Below are 4,562 nucleotides of genomic sequence, written 5' to 3'. Positions count from 1 at the left end.
GCTGGCAGCCCGCGCGCTACCATATAAAGCCGGCCCCGCCCCGGCCCGCCCCTGGGGCCGCCTCTCTCGCTCCAGCACGCTGAATAATCCTGGACCAAGTATGAATAGCAACAGATCTGCTACAAGGGTGATATTTACTTGTTTACTTCTCTCTGCCTCCTGCTACCTGCAAGTTTGTTTTGTCGCGTGCGCTGCTTTCTAAGAACGGTCGTGCACGCAGTTGGCCCCGAGGAGTACCTGTGGATAAATCCACTGGCAGAATTGGAGTAAATAATCCAGCATCTTTACGTGGATTCCTTCCTTCGTCCTCAAAACAGTACTAAGGGCTCACTGCATTTTTTCGTGCTCGTTTTACCGATGAGGGAACTGAGGCTCAGAGAGGACCAAATGTCTTGCTAAATGAGAACTGCGTGACTTCAGTGCTGGAAAATTCGTGCTCTTTGTGCTGGCGGCTCCTGGAGTTGGGTTTTGTTTTGTTTTCAATTTTTTTTTTTTTGTAGTAAAATACTATCTTAACCATTTTTAATTGTACAATTCCGTGGCATTAAATGCATTCTTAGTGTTATGCAACAATCACCACCATCCATCTCCATAACTTTCCATCTAGCAAAAGAAATCCAATACCTATGAAACAATAACCCCCTTTCCCGCTTCCCCCAGGCCTTGGCAACCATGGGAGTTAGGTGTCTTTAAGCCCATTTCACAAATGTGAATACTCAGCTGCGTTAGAAACAGCATCAGCAGCATACTACCTGAGCCTGGGGTCTTCCTGCCCTGCTCCCCACATCCTTCCTGCTGCACCACTCACAGCACCCCACTTTCCTGCCTCCCACAGTGGGTTCTGCCAGCGCTAGGACTGTGATTCCTGGTCCCAGGGGAAAGTAGGGGGCAGAGATGGCCCCCAAAAGCCTGGAAAGGGAAGGAGAAATCAGAAAGGTTCCAGGTGGGGTGGGACCTGGCCCAGGGGCAGCTTAGGGAGGGGTGGGTTCTGGAGGGGTGTGTAGGGTCTGTGTTAGAGCTGGAGGAAGGCAGGCTGGAATTACAAAGTAACCATTGTCCCAGGAACACAACAACCTCAGTTTTGTTTACCTCAGTCCTGCAGCCTCTGAGGACAGGGAGTAGCAGGGGGAAGGGATCCCCTGTTCCTAGTTTTAAAACTTGCTGCACAGCTTTCCTCATGGCTTCCCACCTCTAAAGTGATGACAGTGTTACCTACTTTTCCCTCTGTGTCCTCATCTGAGAAATGGGATGATAGCATTGACACCCCATCCCCACCCCAACCCACGCACACACCTCCCTCCCACCCTCATCCTCTGGCTTATGCTGTAGGTAAACTGCTAAGAGTTTAAACAACAAAGCCCCATCCTCCCTGGGGGCTCTCTTGGCCTCCTATGAATTTTTTTTAAAGATTTTGTTTATTGACGTTAGAGAGAGGAGAGAAAGGCGGGGTTTCTAACCAGGGACCTCAGCATCTGTGCCTTGACTAGGCAAGCCCACAGTTTTGAACCAGTGATCTCAGCATTCCAGGTCTATCCACTGTGCCACCACAGGTCAGGCAGGCCTTATATGATTTTGAAATCCTTTCTTTGAGGGCCTTCCCCTAAATCACATTATCACCCAGCCCCACAAAGCCTGAATGGCACTGACCCTCCCTAATTGCCACAGAGTCCCTTCCAGGCAGGAGTGAGGAGCCTAAAAATAAGGGCTTCTCTCCAAATTCATTGTGCAGATGAAAAACAGACTCAGCAAAGGCAGTGACACAGGGTCTCATGGCTGAAAAGACCCAAGTGTGTGAGAATGCCTCCAAAGGGGTCTGGAGGCTGAAGGCACAGTGCCAGGCACATAGTAGGTGTTCAATAAACATTAGCAAACTGATTGAAGAAGGACAGTTTGGGGACAGACGGGGGCTAGGAAGACCCAAGGAAGAAGTGAGTGAGAATATTTGCCTTGCAAGACCACAAGATAGATAATATGCTGATCAAGTGAACAGGAGGAGGAAAACAACTTTTGAATAAGAATTTGGCCTGTAGAAGACCTTGGCTTCTTATCAGTCCGAAACAGGCCTTGGGTTAGATGGTGAATGATAATAGCAATAACAATAATAATGGCATCCCTGACCATCTGTTCAGGTCTCCCAGTCTCAGGGCTAAGTACTTTCTATGATCTCCTATAATCCTTACAACTGCTACACAGGGCTGGCCATCCTTGCATTACAGACACCAGAGCACACACAAGTAGTCCATGCACAGGAAAGAGAGAACTTGTAGCCCCATTTTACAGATGAAAAAGCTGAGGCTCTGGAAAAAGAGGCTACTCTCCAGAGCCCACCCAGCCTGTGGGCCGCAGAAGCAGATTCAAAACCAAGTCTCCCTAATACCTCCTGCCCTTTCCACCCTTTCACAGCTAACCTCCAGATATTCTGGGCCTTAGTTTCCCTTTCTCCATTGAGATTTGCTGGCCTGCTCCAGAGCCATCTAGCTGTGTGTGGATCCTGCTTTTTTTTTTTTAATCTTTTTTTTTAATTTATTTATTCATTTTGGAGAGGAGAGGGAGAGACAGAGAGAGAGAGAGAGAGGAGAGACAGAGAGAGAAAAGGGGAGGGAGGAGCTGGAAGCATCAACTCCCATATGTGCCTTGACCAGGCAAGCCCAGGGTTTCGAACCGGTGACCTCAGCATTTCCAGGTCGACGCTTTATCCTGCGCCACCACAGGTCAGGCTGGATCCTGCTTTTTAAGAGAAGGCCATGACCTAGTAGGTCAGCGCCTTTCTTCCCTGGGGGTCTCCATTCCCAACCAGTCCCTCTGGCTGAGAACATGACCACTTTCTGTATGTTTGGGACCCACTGCCCAGCGGGCCCTCTGGCACCAACATTGGGTTGAGTTTTGTTCTTGATATGACTTTTTTCTTTTTTAGATTTTATTTATTGATTTTTGGAGCAAGGGGAGAGAGAGAGAGAGAGAGAGGAACAATGAGAAGGAGGGGGCAGAAGCAGGAAGCATCTACTCATAGTAGTTGCTTTCTGTATATGCCTTGACCTGGCAAGCCCAGGGATTTGAACCGGCGACCTCAGCATTCTAGGTCAATGCTTTATCCATAGGTTAAGCATTATTTTTTTTAAATCATTCATATAACAAATATTGATTGGCACTGACAATATGCCAGGCAGGCTGGTAGATGATGGGGATCTAGAGATGATACATTCTAGAAGGGGGCCCGTATCCGAGGGGGGAGACAGTGGAGACAGGGTGCTGGGCAGCTTGGCACACTGCCAGTACTCGAGGATGGAGAGGAAGCCAGGTAGTGAGTGGAGACTCGGGGGAGGGAAGAAGCTATTAGCCACGGCTGTCAAGGGGAGCCTTGTGAGGCTATGACCTTAGTGCAGACTTGAGACAAGTGAAGACACAGGCTTTCCAAGTCTAGAGCAGGGTTGGGGCAGCAGAGTGGGAGGGCTGGCCAAGCACATTTACCAAGTGCTGGCCTCAGCATCCAGGGCCCACTTGGGGACCAAGCACCAATGCAGGTTTTCAATCACCCTGTTTTTCCATTGGCCATCCCAGACTGTCGTCCCAGCCTTGGGATACCTTATCTGGAAAATCCTCCGGCATTGAGGAAGGCCTTATAATATCAGGAAGGACCCATCACAGGGCTTTGCTGTTTTCTCCACAGTTGGGCTGAGCTCCTTGCCAGGAGCTAGAGCAGCCTAACAGGCAGCTCCACACGGTGGATGCCTCATCAGGGTACCTTCCCAGGGTGAAGGCCGTCTAGAGTCTAGTGTTGTCTGGATGACATGTGTTTCTGCTGGTCCCTGTTGCACAGATGAGAAAATGGAACCTTAGAAAGGGGTCCTAACAGCCCTGGCCAGGTAGCTCAGTTGGTTAGAGCGTTGTACCGATATGTTAAGGTGGTGGGTTCAATCCCAGGTCAGCGCACATACAAGAATCAACCAATGAATGCATAAAGTAGGTGGAACAGCAAGTTGATGTTTCTTTCTCCTTCCCTTCCTCTCTCTCTAAAATTAATAAAATTATAAAGATTTTATTTATTGATTTTAGAGAGAGAAAGGTGGAAAAGGAGGAGTGGAAAGCATCACCTTCAGAAGCGAATTAAGGCCCCAGGCACAGAAGAAAATATTGGGCCCCTTAAAAAAAGAGAGAGCCTGACAAGGCGGTGGCACAGTGGATAGAGCGTCAGACTGGGATGCAGAGGACCCAGGTTCGAGACCCCGAGGTCACCAGCTTGAGCACGGGCTCATCTGGTTTGAGCAAAAGCTCACCAGCTTCAATCCAATGTTGCTGGCTTGAGCAAAAGGTTACTCTGCTGAAGGCCCGCAGTCAAGGCACATATGAGAAAGCAATCAATGAACAACTAAGGTGTTGCAACAAAAAACTAATGATTGATGGTTCTCATCTCTCCATTCCTGACTGTCTGTCCCTGTCTATCCCTCTCTCTGACTCTCTGTCTCTGTAAAAAAAAAAAAAAGAATTAAAAAAAAGAGAGGCCCTGGCCGGTTGGCTCAGCGGTAGAGCGTCGGCCTGGCGTGGGGGGGACCCGGGTTCGATTC

The sequence above is a fragment of the Saccopteryx leptura genome, chromosome 1, assembly GCF_036850995.1.
Source record: "Saccopteryx leptura isolate mSacLep1 chromosome 1, mSacLep1_pri_phased_curated, whole genome shotgun sequence".
NCBI classification, from domain to species: Eukaryota; Metazoa; Chordata; class Mammalia; order Chiroptera; family Emballonuridae; genus Saccopteryx; species Saccopteryx leptura.
Note: the sequence above shows the minus strand (reverse complement) of the source record.